This window comes from Bufo gargarizans, chromosome 3 (assembly GCF_014858855.1).
Source record: "Bufo gargarizans isolate SCDJY-AF-19 chromosome 3, ASM1485885v1, whole genome shotgun sequence".
Taxonomy (NCBI): domain Eukaryota; kingdom Metazoa; phylum Chordata; class Amphibia; order Anura; family Bufonidae; genus Bufo; species Bufo gargarizans.
Window position 1 is genome coordinate 320,190,147 of NC_058082.1, and position 17,995 is coordinate 320,208,141.

The window sequence follows — 17,995 nt, forward strand, 5'->3', positions numbered from 1 at the left end:
ATTTAAAAATTATATTTAGTAATTTGTGTTGAGCGAATCGAAATATACAAAGTTGACTATGATCTGAATTTCAGGGAAAATTCAATAGGCCACAAAGCCAAATTTTCGTGGTAATTAATCAATTTTCTCTGAAATGGCATAAAATAAACCCAAAAACATACTCACCTCATCCGTTTGAGCACGAAGAGGCCACAGCAGGATCTTTAATCAAGATGGCCATGGTGGCTTCTTTGCCCTCATTTTTCATCTCAGATGCCACGATCAGCGATGAACGTGGCATCTGAGGGGTTCCATGACAGGGGCAGTGCAATTGCTATTCCCCATCATTGCATACCCACTACTTACAAAGAAATGTGCTTCATGATAAAATAATTTGTCACAAAGCGAATTTCTTTGTGAAATTCAGTGAAGCAGCTGAATCTAAGTTTTCATAACTTCGCTCATCTCTTTTAGTAATAATTACTATTCATTTTGATTAGATTTTTCCTTGACTTCAGTGGTAAAAATAACAAAACTTGTCCTTAGGATTCTGGAAAGTTGGATGACAAATGACAGAAGAGGGCAACTTAAAGATTTTAATTTTCTGGTTAGTTATTTACTTATTTTTGGAATTGCTGTATAAAAATAGTGGTAGAGTATGAAATGTATTCCTAATGTGTATATGCTTCCATTAATGAGTTCTGAACATACAGGTGTTCTTACCTTTGTTCTTGGCTCAACATACCCAAAATTTGTGGCGTAAGATGGCCAACTTATAACAAACATGATTCAATGGTGTTATGAGATGTCTGTGCTGTGTGTATGTATGGCCACCCAGTGTTTGCAATGTGAACTGCAGTTTTTTGCAAAGATAAGAGCAAACATATATTATAGCTAAAAAACGTGGAAGACTCAAATTAAATCCATGCACAAAAATGGAAAGTGCAACTGTAGAAAAACTCTCTGTGACAGAAAACTTTAATTTTAAATTTTATTTGACAATTGCTGAAGCATTTCATGTCTTGATGGCTGTAATGGCTGATTCTCACACAAAGATTTACTATTGAAATGATGCATTTTTTGTTGCATTTTGAACCAAGTAACTGGCATGCATGCTATGGGTCACATTTACCAACTGTTTTAAACACTTTCCAGGCTTTTTACACCTCCTTTACCAAGGGGACATGGCTTCACATGAAAGGGGATTGACTTTTTGGGAAAGGGGTCATGATCTAAATGCACCTCAGTGCACCAAAAAAATGCCCCTGGGGCAAGGAGAGCCATGGCAATTTGGGTTTATATGTAGTAAGCACATAGACCAAAGGTGGGGTAAATAGTTTACACTATTGGGGTCATTTATCAAACTGGTGTAAAGTAGAACTGGCTTAGATGCCCATAGCAATCAGATACCACCTTTCTGAATGGAATTGGTTCCAACTGGGCAACTAAGCCAGCTCTACTTTACACCAGTTTGATAATTGACCACATATGACTTTCAGGGACAGATCCTGGGAGGAGGGAAGAAAAACAGTAGCCCAAGATGCTGGCAATGATACATTTTCTCCTTTAAATATGTAAAGCCAACCATCAACACAAGAAGGAAAAAAAAAGTGGAACTTGAAAAAACCACATGGTCATGTAGAAGCATAGCTTTTTTTGAGGCTACTTTCACACTTGCGTTTTGGGCGGATCCGTCATGGATCTGTAAAAGCGGATCCGTTACAATAAAACAACCGCATGCATGCATCATGAACGGATCCGTTTGTATTATCTGTAACATAGCCAAGACGGTTTCGTCATGAACTCTATTGAAAGTCAATGGGAGACGGATCCGTTTTCTATTATTGCCAGATTGTGTCAGAGAAAACGGATCCGTCCCTATTGACTTAAATTGTGTGTAGGATGGATCCGCTTCGCTCAGTTTCGTCAAGCGGACAGTGGAATGGAGACTGAACGGAGGCAAACTGATGCATTCTGAGCGGATTCTTTTCCATTCAGAATGCATTAGGGCAAAATTGATCCGTTTTGGACCGCTTGTGAGAGCCCATGACGGATCTCAGAAACGGAAAGCCGAAACGCGAGTGTGAAAGTAGCCTTAATCAGGGACAAATGTATGTTACCATTAGTATAGCACCAATATAATCAATATCACCACACAGTGACCATATGGTGGTCAGATACCAGTTCTACACAGACAATCTGCAACATATTATCATGCTGAAAACTACAACGAGTTCTGTCACCAACTGAAATTCATTTTTTTGTTTTTTGTTTCATTTTAGAATATATTAGTTTATTTGTATAATGGTAATATTTGTCTAGTTGCTTACTAAGTGTTGCCTCCTAAACATCCATCTAGAAAATGTAAAGCATTCTCATCTCTGTAATGAAAAAGTACATCCTCCTTCTCTTTCAATTAAGCAGATACGTGGAATCCTGTTAGAAAGATGGGAGGCGAGGTAATAACAATGTGCTGTTGATTAGACAGCAACACATACTCTCTCGGTTCAGACTGTATTTCACCCTTTCGCTACTACCCTTGCATGGAATACTAATTAGACATCCTCCCATGTTTAGTGTGCAGGACACGTCAGTTGTTGAGGAGGACTTGTACTGTCTCTGGAGAGAAATTGATTTATTTGTGTTTCATCTACCTGCTGTCAGTGGCTGAAATTCTTCATTTTCGCTGATTGTTAGCTGGTTGGTGTCAGATAATACAGTTGATATACAAATGTGGTGCAAAATAAAAGACCATTTGAAGAACTATTTGATCATAAATTTCCCCTAATCTTCTGAGAGAAGTTCCTCTGCACACAAAACATTTAGCTTTAGATAATACACTTGATTCACTAACTTTAACATTTAAAGTGAATCTAAATAATTCACATTTTGGAAAATGAATGTATAACAGAATCTCTAAAGGTTTAATCATCTATAATAAAAAAATATTACGTCTGCACATCAATTAACCCGATCATTCCACAGCCCCAAATGGTTTTGTTCAGGAGACTAAAACCAATTCGGGCAGCAAACATTTTTCCACCGGAAAAAAAAACAACTTTTCAATAGTGGGAAATATCTCTTGTGTTTGTTCCTTTCCAGATGATCGTCCAAGTTATAAAACAATTCATAAATATTATTCACGTTATCGTCTAATCTTTAAATCTATATGAAACAAGGAAGGTAAAGCAGCTCTCACCCACCGTCCACCTGCCTGGAGCACGGATGGCGACCTCCGGACTTGATTACTGTTAATCTTTATTGTGCGTTTAAAATCCAATACAAGGCATCACAGGTTACAGTAACGCGTTTCAGATTGCAAGTAAATCATGGTCCTTCATCATGGTAATGCTGAAGGACCTTGATTTACTTGCGGTCTGAAATGCGTTACTGTAACCTGTGATGCCTTGTATTGGATTTTAAACTCACAATAAAGATTCCACCTTTTGCATCTTGGAAGCTGGATTTTTATTGGTCTTGAATCTTTAAATCTATTACCACTTACATCTACTTTGGTCAATTCCTGTTGTTAAAAAGTTCTCTAGAAGATAGGCTGGCTGTAACACCACCACAATAGAAATAGAGCATTAGGGCTGTGTGTCATTAAAAGATCAGACAGATGATTGTCGGGAAGGGAGCGTTCCTGTTCATTAGTGGAGGAGACTGCTGTTATTACATGCAGCAATCTCCTCCACGGTATGGAGCTAATGCCATCACTCGTCGCCATGCTGACTGGTTGTTTGCTGTTAAAAAACCTGGATTACCCAATGAACGAGCGTTTGCTTGTTCATCTCGTAATCAGCAGCAGTATTACCGTGCCAGTTCATAACTAGCAAGCGTTACTACGAACACATGTCAGCGATGATCTAGCTAGCAATCGGCCAATGAAGGACAACAATTGCAGCAATTATCAGGGAGGAACTCTCCTAGAAATGTGCTTTTCCAATAATTGTCATGTGCAAAAGTTCCACCGATCACCCAATGAATGAGCAAATGTTCCTTATTGAGGTGAAAGCATTGTTGATGCGGCATCCAAAATCATTCCTGGACAGCAGATTGTTCTGTGTAAACAGGGATCTGTTGCTCAGAAACAATTCATCTGTATGGGGACAAGTTTTTACAGGAGCAATCACTTACAGGAGGAAGCTTACTGCATGTAAATGCAGCTCTCACATCCACTGAAGATCAGGCAATTATTGGGAACAAACACTTCATTTCAGATAATTGCTTGCTTAGTTGATTCATGTAAAGGGCACTTTAATCAATGGGCTCTTATAATGTATATAGATGCTAGGTTTACTAGAGAGACTGATGCTCCTACTAACTGCTCTACATAATACACTAGAGTTAAGAACTAAGGATCTATTCTTTTATATAAGAATTCTCTAATAGTTTATTTGGCAATGAGTTTTCTAATTCATCAGCCAACCTCTTTATAGTAATGGATCTATGGACAGAATACATTAATTTTCAAATGGCATTCTCACAGCACTTAAATTCTATCTAATATGTTTTTTCTTTATACTAAGCATAATACCCTGCACATTAAAGTGCACATATCATAGGTTAGGTGCAACTTTAACACTATCTGACAGATATTTATCAGGGGTAACACTAAGCATAGCTGTTACAAACTTCTTTGTGCTCGTTTACTGCATTGGTACACTACATATGCAGTATAATGATTTCCCTGACCCTTATGCATTGTTCAGCCAGTTAGCATTACTGGAATACGTATGGATTCCATCGCACTGAAACTTTCAGGCAACCAATTGATCTGGTACCCAAAACAGTGTGCTGTTTCAGAGCTGGGCTATTATGAGGACTCATCTTTCAGATGTCTCTGCTGAAAATGCATCTGCTTCAAGGCGGTACAATTTACACAGACATAAGAACATTTGTTCAACATTTACATATTTATTAAATAGTTGTGATATCATTACTGAACTATTGCAACTGGGCTGTTGCTGTTACACCTAGAGGCTCTGCTCTCTCAGCAACTGTCACATCCTCTGCCCTTTGATTAACAGGACCAGGTGTTATCATGTTTACATATCCCTGCCCTATCAATCAAAGGGCAGTGGGCACTTCAGTCCACTTCACTACCCACGCCATGCACACTTTTGCAGACCTGGCGTGAGCGGGGCGAAGTCAACTGCACCTGAAATATGCATAATTTAGGTGTATTTAAGATTAGTAAATGACCACCATTATTTGTATACCAAAGTATATCATTGTCATGCCACATACATCTAAAATATTTAACAAAGTTGTCCAGCTTATTATTACTTTATATTAATTATCACTATATTCAATCCACAAGGTAACAACACCTTTACCTGACAGGGATACTCGAATATACTACTAAACCAACAACATATGAGTAATACACTGTTCCTTTAAAATGCACATACACTTGTATATTAAACATAATTAGAAAATACGAATTACCATTTCATAATTATAGTAGGGATTCAAACATACAGCACCATAGTACATATTCAATCACAGAACCATAACGACATGATAGTATAAAGGTACCAAAAATCTTTTAATGCCCATATCTATCTCATTAAAGTAAGGTATGGCCAACTACCTCTTTTTAGCTAGTTACTGACAGCAATGATATATGCGGTTGGCGTAATACATCTTATCGCTTTTGAACTATCCCCTAGTTCATTATAAGTCTTTTCTTACTGTGCAATGGATGATAAAGATATAATATCATATGATTAGACTGCAAATGGATCTTACTATAATTTAAATGAAGTCTAAAATGGCGCCTTCTCCTCAAAGCCTGTTTAGCGTTATTGCTTCTTATATTTTTAAACCAGGCTAACCCTAACCCTTCCCTAACAACCTCTTCTGGTCCCCCCATCACTCTCTACTTCCTGGTCCCTCTCAAGAGCAAAGAAGTGACTGCTCAACCAATCACTGTAGTGATGACCATCCTAAGAGAAACTATAGAGAATCGAGCAACTATAGACCAGTGAGTCTGACATCAATAGTAGGCAAATTAATGGAAACCCTATTAAAGGATAGGATTGTGGAACATCTAAAATCCCATGGATTGCAAGATGAAAAACAGCATGGGTTTACTTCAGGGAGATCATGTCAAACAAATCTTATAGATTTTTTTGACTGGGTGACTAAAATAATAGACGGTGGAGGTGCAGTAGACATCGCATATCTAGATTTTAGTAAGGCTTTTGACACTGTCCCACATAGAAGACTTATCAATAAACTGCAGTCATTGAGCATGGACTCCCATATTGTTGAGTGGATTAGGCAGTGGCTGAGTGACAGACAACAGAGGGTTGTAGTCAATGGAGAACATTCAAAACAAGGTCATGTTACCAGTGGGATTCCACAGGGATCTGTACTGGGACCAATTTTGTTTAATATCTTCATAAGTGATATTGCAAAAGGCCTCGATGGTAAGGTTTGTCTTTTTGCTGATGACACAAAGATATGTAACAGGGTTGATGTTCCTGGAGGGAAACGCCAAATGGAAAAGGATTTAGGAAAACTAGAAGAATGGTCAGAACTCTGGCAACTGAAATTTAATGTGGATAAGTGCAAGATAATGCACCTGGGGCGTAAAAACCCAAGGGCAGAATATAGAATATTTGACACAGTCCTGACCTCAGTATCTGAGGAAAGGGATTTAGGAGTAATTATTTCAGAAGACTTAAAGGTGGGAAGACAATGTAATAAAGCAGCACAAAATGCCAGCAGAATGCTTGGATGTATAGGGAGAGGTATAAGCAGTAGAAAGAGTGAAGTGCTTATGCCGCTGTACAGAACACTGGTAAGACCTCACTTGGAGTATTGTGCACAGTACTGGAGGCCATATCTCCAGAAGGATATAGATACTCTAGAGAGAGTTCAGAGAAGAGCTACTAAACTGGTCCATGGATTGCAGGATAAAACTTACCAGGAAAGGTTAAAAGACCTTAATATGTATAGCTTGGAAGAAAGAAGAGACCGAGGGGATATGATAGAAACTTTTAAATACATAAAGGGAATCAACTCGGTAAAGGAGGAGAGCATATTTAAAAGAAGAAAAACTACCACAAGAGGACACAGTTCTAAATTAGAGGGGCAAAGGTTTAAAAGTAATATAAGGAAGTATTACTTTACTGAGAGAGTAGTGGATGCATGGAATAGCCTTCCTGCAGAAGTGGTAGCGGCAAATACAGTGAAGGAGTTTAAGCATGCATGGGATAGGCATAAGGCTATCCTTCATATAAGATAGGGCCAGGGACTATTCATAGGATTCAGATATATTGGGCAGACTAGATGGGCCAAATGGTTCTTATCTGCCGACACATTCTATGTTTCTATGTTTCTAAGTCAGTAAGTGATCATTTCCTGCATACTAAGGGGAAACAGGAAATAGACACTACTATTGGTCCATTAAGGGCAGGAACTTTAAATATAAGATTTGTAAGGGATCGCCCTCTCTCTCTCAGGGTGTTGCAATCACAGACGTCTCTTCTGACAACATGGTTCAAGTCCAAAAGGTGCTTTATTTTGGCACTTTAGCACCATCACATACATAAACATTGAAAATAAACACCTGCCTGTCTAGGCTCTATACACGTGTTGTCTCTACCTCACCTATAGAGCACCGTTCACACACAGGATTAGATCCGGCTTCCTTAGCTATACACGGCCCAGCATCCTCCAGGCTGTGACCACACCAGCACCCTTGGGGGTAGATGGTACAGAAGTCCTCCCGACTCTGACCGTGCGACTTTCTTTCCGTAGGCGTCGCTGGACACCTCAAACATTAGGCTTTACAAAGCCTCGTGGCCCCTCAGCCCTCCTGGCTGAGATCAGATCCTCTCAGGCTCTCCTCTCTCTGGCTTCCACAGCCTTTCTCCCCCCAAGTCACACACAGAGGGTTGTTTTATCCTTCCTTGATTACAGCAGCAGGCCTCACCTACGATCACCTCCAGCAAAATACATGTAGTGGAACGGTGTGGACTGGCAGATCCCACTACCAAACCTATCCTCCAGTCCACATGAAATCCAGCCCAGAACAACATCTGGACAAAACTGTCTCAGCAAACTTCACTTTGCTGAAACCACTGTAGCTTTCTGGATTTCAGTTATCTTATCAGGCTGAAGTATCTGGGTGGGATATGCACGCCTCCCAGCACTTATACTGTACACATCACCACAGATTGTTAAAAAAAATGATTGCCAGTAAAGGATCTATAATAACAGTCAATGCCAGAACTACTACCAGCATTGTAAAAACATTATTTGTACACAGAAGTACATCATTGCAATGTCACATACTTCTATAATAGTTACTAAGGTTGTCCAGCTGATTATTTATTAATTTTTAAACCAGACTCGCCTTACCTATCCCAGCACCCAGCACTTTCCGCTGCAACCTCCCCCCCCCCCCCCCCAGAATTCTCTACTTCCTGGTCCATTTGAACACCATTAATGCTCATCCAATCACTGTCTGCAGTGGTGACCTACCTCATTTAATGATTGGGAACAGGAAAGGCAGGAACTTTCAATCTGTGATTGTAAAAAATAAAATAAAATATTGTCATTTAAGAATCTATTATAATGGTGAATGCCACATATATATTTCACACTCACACATATTTGAATTTGAACTTATGTAGAGAACCACCATCAGGATCTTAACTGTGTGGGAAAGTATTGGATGGAGCAGTGTCAATTTCTGTTCAGTCTTTTCTTGGGATCTCTTTGAAAAATTTAATGAGCCAGACATCCCCTTTAATGTGGCTCAATGCCACCTGTTTCATATAAATGCAGCTATTAAGCTAAAAAGGGCGGCTTAGCTATTGCTATATAGTTTCTTCTTGACCTTCCTGACATTAAATTCACTATGTGTTGATTGTTTTTTAGATGCATTTCTGTCTTCCACTTCTACTAATTAATTCATTCTATACACTGCTCTTTTCATTCATCATAGTGACATCACCCATATTCATTATCAACAGAAAAATCACACTTTCTAATTAGATGATAGACTCTGTGGGTTTGTTGAGTAGTCAAGAGACTCATTATTAAATAGAGCATCTTGTTTTCTGTTTCAGCAGGGACATTAGCAGGATTTTACTGTGTATAAAACAGATAGAAAAGGGAAATGTATGAGAGACAGATAATCATTCTATTTACATGTCTGACTGATTGAAGTGCAGTCTGGAAAAATACTGGTGGTGCTGAATAATATTTATATGTTACAGAAAGTTATAGAGAAAGTCTTAGGCTACATCACAAATACAATTTCAATTAGTAATATGCACAATGTTGCAAATAAGCATTTAGCGAGTGTACTGTATATCTGATTATGTCAAGCATAGGTCTAAAACACAGATACATATTATGGACAAGTTCTTTGGGGTCATAATACAACAATAATAGGACTATATGGGCGAATACTGTACCTTGATATGCCTATAATTTCACATGAAGGCATACAATAAAGAATGTCATATGCCATGTTTTAGTGGGTGAATATCTCCATAATACAATTTTGTACATAGAGACTAGAGATTTTTTTGTGCAGGCTCCAAGCACATACAGTCGTTCTGCCATGCACAAGATGCCTAAGAGCCCATTTACATGGGTCAATAGAGAAGGCAATGATCAAAACAAGCCGAAGCCGTTTGTTCTCACTCATTTAAGCTGCATTTGCATGCAGCAAACATCTCCGTTGCATAGGGATTAATGAACATTACGATGATCCTTTGTCCCCATACAGTATCATTGTTTGTTGACGTGCTTCCAACCATGATTTATGTGCTACATAAACGTTCAAGAGTTCTTCTCATTTGTCGGCTGATCAGCAGAACATTTACATAGGCCAGTTATCAGGAATCAGTGTTCATACGTAAATGGAACATAAGATAGAGCGTAGACCTCAAGTGGAAATTTGTAAGTAGACCTGAAACTATCTGTTAATTCATAATAAAATGGGGGAGAAATTCTACAAGGTCCACATGCAAAGCTTATAGATACCTATTCAGTGCTCTTTAGGTGCCTATAATAATTCATTTGTTGTTGGCCAAACATTCTTCTGGCCAACAGTTATTCCTTTCTGACCTTCCCATATACAGTATATGCTCAGTTGCTCACTCACTTTGGCATGTGTTCTCAATGGGTAGTGAAATAAGCCACTGCGAGACTCCTTTGGTGCTGGTTTGTCATCCAGGAGAACAAAAGGTTTAACATGCTCAGTTGTTTTTTCCCTAATTTTTGCCGAGCAAACATTGTCCAAATATATAATACACATTATATGGTCAGCTGGTTCCACTGAAATTATCGAGTTCAGCCATCTTTAGTCTAATGTGTACTTAGTCTACATGTATTTAATAAGATTTGGGAATCTGTAACTTTAACAGAAATTGTGTTAGTAGTTATAGGTTTTCTGCCCTTTTTCTCCATGTGGCATGCATAATGATGTACTCAGTGACTTTTACAGACTGCCTAAAGTTCATGTGAAAAAACTTTTTACATTTTCTACTTTAAATAAGAGCTTTAGCACATTGAGGTTTGTGAAAGAGAATAATTTACCTGCAGGTAAAGTGTTTTGTTTCTTCTTTTTCCTTTGAAATGTTATATTGTTGTACCTAGACAATGTAATTTACCACTCTTGCTATCTTGCGATAATGTAATAAATCTTTTTGGGGGTGTACAGTATATTATAATTAGACAAAAAAATGACAGAGGGTACAAAAAATGTGTGTGTTGGCGGGGGATAAGATTTAGAATAGCATAAAAAAGATAGCACCAATATTAAAAAAGAATTGTCAAAATGTGAGCCCAGAAACTAAACCTGAAAGTTGACCAGTAAGTTTATTTGTGAGTAAATGTACTAAAGGTTTTCTAAGAGATGCTATCCTGGAGAATGTTAATGAAAATAAATGCATAACTCAATACCAGCATAGGTTTATTGAATTTCTACAAATGGTTAGTGCATAAAATGAGAATGCTCGGACTGGGAGAAAACGTCTGTAAGTGGGTAAGTAACTGGCTCAGTGATCGAAAACAGAGGGTGGTTATTAACGGTACATACTCAGATTGGGTCACTGTCAATAGCGGAGTACCTCAGGGGTCAGTATTGGGTCCTATTCTCTTATATACATATATATACAGTATATATATATTAATGATGTAGTAGATGGATTGCACAGTAGAATATCAATTTTTGCTGGTAATGCTAAACTGTGTAAATTAATTAGCACAAAAGAGCACAGTATACTGCTACAGATTAATCTGGATAGATTGGAGGCTTGGGCAGAGAAGTGGCAGATGAGGTTTAACACTGACAAATGTAAGGTTATGCACAAGGGAAGGAATAATGCAAGTCACCCGTACATACTAAATGGTAAAACACTGAGTAACACTAAAAAGGACTTAAGCATTTTAGCTGACAGTAAACTTAAAGGCTATGTATACCTTTGGGTGCATTTTTTTAATTATTGCATTATACTCATTTTAAACTAAAATATTTATTTTTAATTGGCCTTCATTAAAAAAATGTTTAGCCATTTTCTTTGTACAGCATTGAGATTCTCTAGTAGCAAGCTGTCTATCAGACAGCTCAACTGATGGCCCATTATCTCTGATCTCTGACTTCCTAAGCACTTAATATAGCTCAATTCTTATTTTACTGATAAGAATGTAACTTAAGGCTGTATTAGACTGGCCGGACAGTTAAAGTTAAGGAGAGTTCGCAGGAATGATCTGGCAGTCTAATAATGCCACCATTTCCCCAATGAATGAGGAGATTCTCGTTCTTCGTCAATTGGAATCTTCCTTCGTCAATTGGAATCTTTCAGTTTGCTAAAAAAATCCTTGTTTGCTGGCGGAGGATCGGGCTGTGCAATCATTATCTGCTGTCGGCAAACAACTAGACAGCATTGGGTTGAGCATGGCATAATGATCACTGCTCCCCATTCTGTGGAGGAGATTGCTGCATGTAATAGTCGAGGTCTCCTCCGCTAATGAGCAGGGAAGGAATGCTTCCCTCCTGACAAGGGAACTAGACAGTTAACTGGGTCTAAAAGGCCCCATAAACATTAGTGTAGTAGGTGGGTTCAGCTGGGGGGGAGTTCCTGACTCTCCCCCAACAGATGATATAGAGGGAGAAAAGGATCAGGTGAAATAAGGACTTTTGCCTTTTTCTGGATCAACATTGCAGGATAACAGGCTGAACTGGATGGACATATGTCTTCTTTTCACCCTTACAAATATATATCTATGTTAATTAAGAAATGACTAAAGAATGTCTGCTCTGTCATGGAGAAGAAAAACTAAAAATGTGGACTCAGGTTTTAATGTATTCTACAAGACCATTATCTACAGAATAATACACACTTTATGACTTTACAAATGAGCTGTAATTATAAAAACATATAATACAAGTGACTTCTATGGCTTTAATAGAGTTTTTCAAATCAATGAAATTCATGGAGTCAATAAACACCATTTAGTTTCCGCATGATTAGCTCTGCTGCACCGGTGTAAAGGAAAGAATACAACAGCAGAGAGCTTGCTTTCACAATGCCCCTCTAGCGTCCCCTTTGCTTGTCAAAGTTAATTTATCAGCATTTTAGTTGGCTGGTTTTACATGAGTTTAGTGCAGATGCTGATGTTTCAGGGCAAACACTGGAACTCACATGATTTATTGCTACTTTGTTTGAGAGTTCATAAAGTATGTTATCCTCAATGCACATTTCAATTTCCAAATGCAGTATGAGTGGGCTTTAACATGTACCCGAGGCATTGAAAGATCTAACAAGATTGTTAATATTGAGGGATATTCTTGTGAGGCATTACCTTCACTGCTGAAGTCTGCTACAATTTGCCTTGGTTTTAAAGGGAGACAAAATGGCAGCACTATGAATGCCTGAGCTATGAAATGTCGCATACCCTATTATAATGGGTATATGCTTGTGCCCATGGAAATCAAGCTTTACAATCTATAAGCCAATACACAGCAATTTATAAATCTATCTATATATATATATAAAGAAGGACGTGTATATATATATATATATATATATATATACATATATATATATATACATATATATATATATATATATATATATATATATATATGCGTGTGTGTGTATGTTCCGCGATAACTCAAAAATGCAACCATTGATTTCAACGAAATGTGGTATACACACCCCTTGCTACTTGGAAAGTAAACTTGTGGGGGTCATACGCCCCTACACAGCAGCTGCATGGAGTTTGTATGCTCCAACTGTTTTTGCTGTACACATATTGCTCTGTAACTCAAAAACTCATCAAACAATTTCCACTAAACTTGGTACACATATCACTTACTATCTGGGAAAGAATACTGTGGAGGTAACATGCCGGTACACAATGAGTTTCTGTCTGTCCCAACGTCTGTCTGTCTGTTCTTTATGCGCAACTAAACGACTGGACTGATATTCACCAAATTTGGCACACCGGTACATCAGGTGTCTGGGACGGTATTAGACCGGGTCTCAGCTTTCTAGTTCCTGAGGTATTCCCCCAAAATTACTTGAATTACCCAATACAAGCCTGCAAGTCCTTCTCTTCATATCCCAACTACCATAAACACGGTCACATGTCCCTTATCAGCCAATAGAAGTTCTCAGGCCCTTAGTCTCCACATGCACACACTTTTACTCCATGTTTCCATAACATTGCTTTGGGCTAGGGCTACATGACGACAATAAATCGCACAACACATAGGGCATAACTATACCGCTACATGTGTCGTGCAACATTGATGTCGCACCAATCTCACGTGACAATTTTTATAATGATAGTCTATGATGCTGCACTGCGACATGTGACATGCTGCGACTGCGATGCAACAGTTGCAGAAAAATCCATCTTGGATGGAGTGTCACAGTGCGACACCATAGCCTAACATTATAAAAATTGTTGAGACAAAATGTTGCGCGACACATGTCGTGGTGTAGCTCTAGCATTAAAGGAGCAGGGCGCTGTGGAGGTCACTGTTAAAGAGGCATTCACTGTGGATGTTACTGTTAAGCGGACAGGCTGCTGTGGAGGTCACTGTTAAAGGGGCGGACACTGTGGAGGTAATTGTGAAGGGGCAGGGGCCACTATTAAAGGGGTAACTGCTGTGGAGGTCACTGTTAAGGCAGCATGGTACTGTGCGGTCACTGTTAAGGCAGCGAGGTACTGTTGAGGTCACTGTTAAGGGGGTGGGGTGCTGTGAAACTCACTGTTAAAGGTGCGGGCTGCTGTGAAGGTCAAAGTTAAGGGGATGGGCTGCAAATTACAGATTCACAAAACACGGATACTGGTCATGCGCATTCTGCAGAATGGATTGTCATGCCCATAATAGAACACTCCTATACTTGTCTGTAATGCAAATGTTGTATATATTTTTTGGGCCCCCATGAATCTGACTCACAAAAAATGCAGATCGGATGCGGACCAAGCACACGGTCGTGTGCATGAGCCCTTAGTTACAACCCTGAACTTGCTTGTACCATTGCTGTTTGCATTTAAACTTTTCATAATTCAGCAGCCGTGAAATGCTAATTTCGTCACAAAGCCAAAGCAATGTAGATCCATCACATACAAAATGTATGACATTTCAAATATTTCATGTTTTACGTGTTGACATGTTTGTTTGGCATTATTCAACACCATTCTGTCTATATATATTGCTTGTCATAAAAAGGTGGAAGTAACGGCTTTTTCTCAGTTATCCTATTAGATGGCATGCTGCAAGCACTTACTTAGCAGAGCAATTTACATTTGCACTTATGAAATAGCCAGTTAATTATTTAGCAGACAAAACATTCTGGAGAACGTCTTTAGCACTTGACAATATATTCTCGTATGAACAGAAAATTCATGCCAATGTTTGAGACACGCACTTCCCAATAAAATCACTTGCCAAGAAATGTATTTTAAGGATTACTAAATGTGATACATGTCAGTCAGGATGGGGCTGAACAGTCTTGTGATGTCACAGCAGGGATGCTATAGTAGCTTACTTGAAACTACCCATTTGTAATGTCACAACAGCTTACCTGACAGAAACTGTTCATTTTGGTGATGTCACAACAGCTTAGGCTACTTTCACACTAGCGTTTTAGTTTTCCGGTATTGAGATCCATCATAGCGGCTCAATACCGGAAAAAAATGCCAATGGGGACAAAACTAAACTGAACAGAACGGAATGCTCCAAAATGCATTCTGTTCCATTTAGTTGTGTTTCCATACCGGAGAGCAAACCGCAACATGTTGTAGTTTTCTTTCTGTCATGCGATGCAGAGCAAGATGGATCTGGCATGACCCCCAATGCAAGTCAATGGGGGCGGATCCGTTTACTCAACCACAATAGAAAACGGATCCGTCCGCCATTGACTTTCAATGGAGTTCATGACGGATCCGTCTTGGCAATGTTAAAGATAATACAACCGGATCCGTTCATAACGGTGGTTGTGTTATCTGTAACGGAAGCGTTTTTGCTGAACCCTGCCGGATCCAGTAAAAACACTAGTGTGAAAGTAGTCTTACCTGACAGAAACAGTTCATTTTTGTGATTAGTGATGAGCGGCAGGGGAAATATTTGAATTTGCGATGTTTCACAAATATTTTGTAGAATATTTGTCATATAATCGCAAATTCGAGAATTCACGATTATTTTCTTGATTGCAAAAATCGGCAATGTAATATTCTCGTAATGCACTCACAATACAGGAGTGGGTCACTTTTGCTACATTTTCCAAGCTGGTAGAAGTTTCCTGAGACTGGAGAAAATGGTTAGCACAGCAGAACATTACAATAGCTTTATATGCAGATAGAGTGCTCCATCATATAGAATAATCAAATATATGAATATATATCACTATATTCTAAATATTCACAAATTCTCAAAGTGACGATGTTGGCGATTAATATTCGCACCCAACACTATTGGTGATGTCAAAACAGCTTACCTGACCAAAACAGTTGTGATGTCACAGTAGTTACCAAATGGAAACACAGCTTTGATGTCACAGTAGTTTACCTGATTAAAATCCACCTATGAATTCCCACTAGATTACCTGACTGTAGATGTGAAAGCAGCATAGTGATACATATTTCTGATGTCATGGCATGCTTCCTGTCTGAAATCTACTTGCAATATCACAAAAGTTAACTTCACGTTTCTAGGCAAATAAATTATTTTTAAACTTCTCGAGGAAGAGTTAAAAATAAAAAAGTGATATTCACAACACCGTTCTCCTGCCACTGCTGTTGGATGCTGCTCTGGTCCTGCTATTTACTTTCTTGGTCCTGAACTTGACACACAGGAAATAGCTTGGCTTTCTGGCTAATAAAATCATGATATCTTTGCTGACAAGCCCGGCTCTGTTGCATCAGATTTTTAGATATGCACATACTTTGGACATGTGGCTGTAACAGATAGAAATGCCAGGAAAACATGTAAGGATTTTAAACTAGTTTATGAATTATGGTCAGGATCTTCATAGGCCATCCTGTTTCCATAAATCACTATAGTCAGTGGCATAACTAGAAATGACTGGGCCTTTTTAACAGGCCACCCACCTCCAGAAACTTGGACATCCCCTTCTCCAGTACAATCCCCACTCCTGTGGCTAGTCAAGATCAATCTCTCAGATGAAGCCCAGCAGCCGCTCCGTCAGTTTCCTACCGTCTCAATGTATATAATGTCCTTGTATAATACTGTTGAGAGGGCCCTGACAATAAAATATTTCAGTCTTCCTCCTGGGTGGGGACCTTCTGAGTCTGGACCCCAAAGTAGCCACCTCCCCTGCTTCCCCTATAGCTAGGCCCCTGACTATAGCAAAGAGTCCACACTGCTTTGAAAGAGTGCCTTCTAGCCTGTGAATTATAAAGATGCTTCCACAAAATACAGATTGAAGGGTGCGATATACCTTCTTCCACCATATATTGATTAAGGCCTGCAATACACCGGCTTCCACTAAATACTGATTGAGGGGTGCAATATACCTGCTTCCACCAAATATTGATTCAGGGATTCTATATACCTGCTTCCACAAAATACTAATTGAGTGGTGCGATATACCTGCTGTCACTACCAGAGCTTTGAGACGTTCTCACAGCTCTGTGTCTCCACCCCTGTGATGATGTCACTTAGAGTTTGGAGGTGTTCTCACTGTTCTGTTTCTCCGCCCCTGTGATGAGGTCTTTACTCCCAGCTGTCTCTCCTGCGTTTGATTTCCCTGCCTTTAAATCACCCCTCCTCCTATTGCAGGGCGTGGATTATATTTCTCTTTTCAGTTGTAGCTCTGCCTTGAGTATCTTCACTTCTTAAGCTACTAGTTCTCTGGACCTGTGTTCTGCCTGCTGCAAGCACTCCGGATATTGCCAGCGGCCCTTGGATCCGTCTTCTCTGCGGCTGCAGCTCCATCAGCTAAGTGTGCAGACTTTGTTGTGTACCTGCTGATTTCCTGACTGGATCTGAGGTGGCCACGGTTCCCTCCATATTCTGAGCAGGGCATCGGTGGCCGTGCCCCTTCCACTATTGTAGGGGTTACAGGGCTCATCAGTCTAAGGTACGCGGGCATGCCTCGTTCCACCATTTCGATCCGTGCATGTGCTTTAGCAGCATAGGGAGAGTGTTGAGGGTCTGACAGGGGTCACCCTTTCTCTTCCCTAGTTTGGGTCCGGTCAGTAGCTCTTCTTACTGTGTATGCTCTGGTTACCCTTAAACAGCCGTAACACCTGCTACCACAAAATACTGATTAAGGGGTTTGATATACTTGCTTCCACAAAATATAAATTGAGGGGTACGATATACCTGCGTCCACCAAATATTGATTCAGGTGTTCTATGTACCTGCCTCCAAAAATACTGATTGAGGGGTGCGAAATACTGATTGAGGGGTGTGATATGTACCTGCTACCACAAAATACTGATTGAGGGGTGCAATATACCTGCTTCCACAAAATACTGATTAAGGGGTTTGATATACCTGCTC

The 17,995-nt window shown here is 39.4% G+C and overlaps 1 protein-coding gene across 2 annotated transcripts in view; it reads left to right on the forward strand.

Annotated features, from left to right (window-relative positions):
* Positions 1-17,995, forward strand: part of EPHA10 (EPH receptor A10) — a 682,002-nt gene that overhangs the window by 446,217 nt on the left and 217,790 nt on the right. The window lies entirely within an intron of this gene.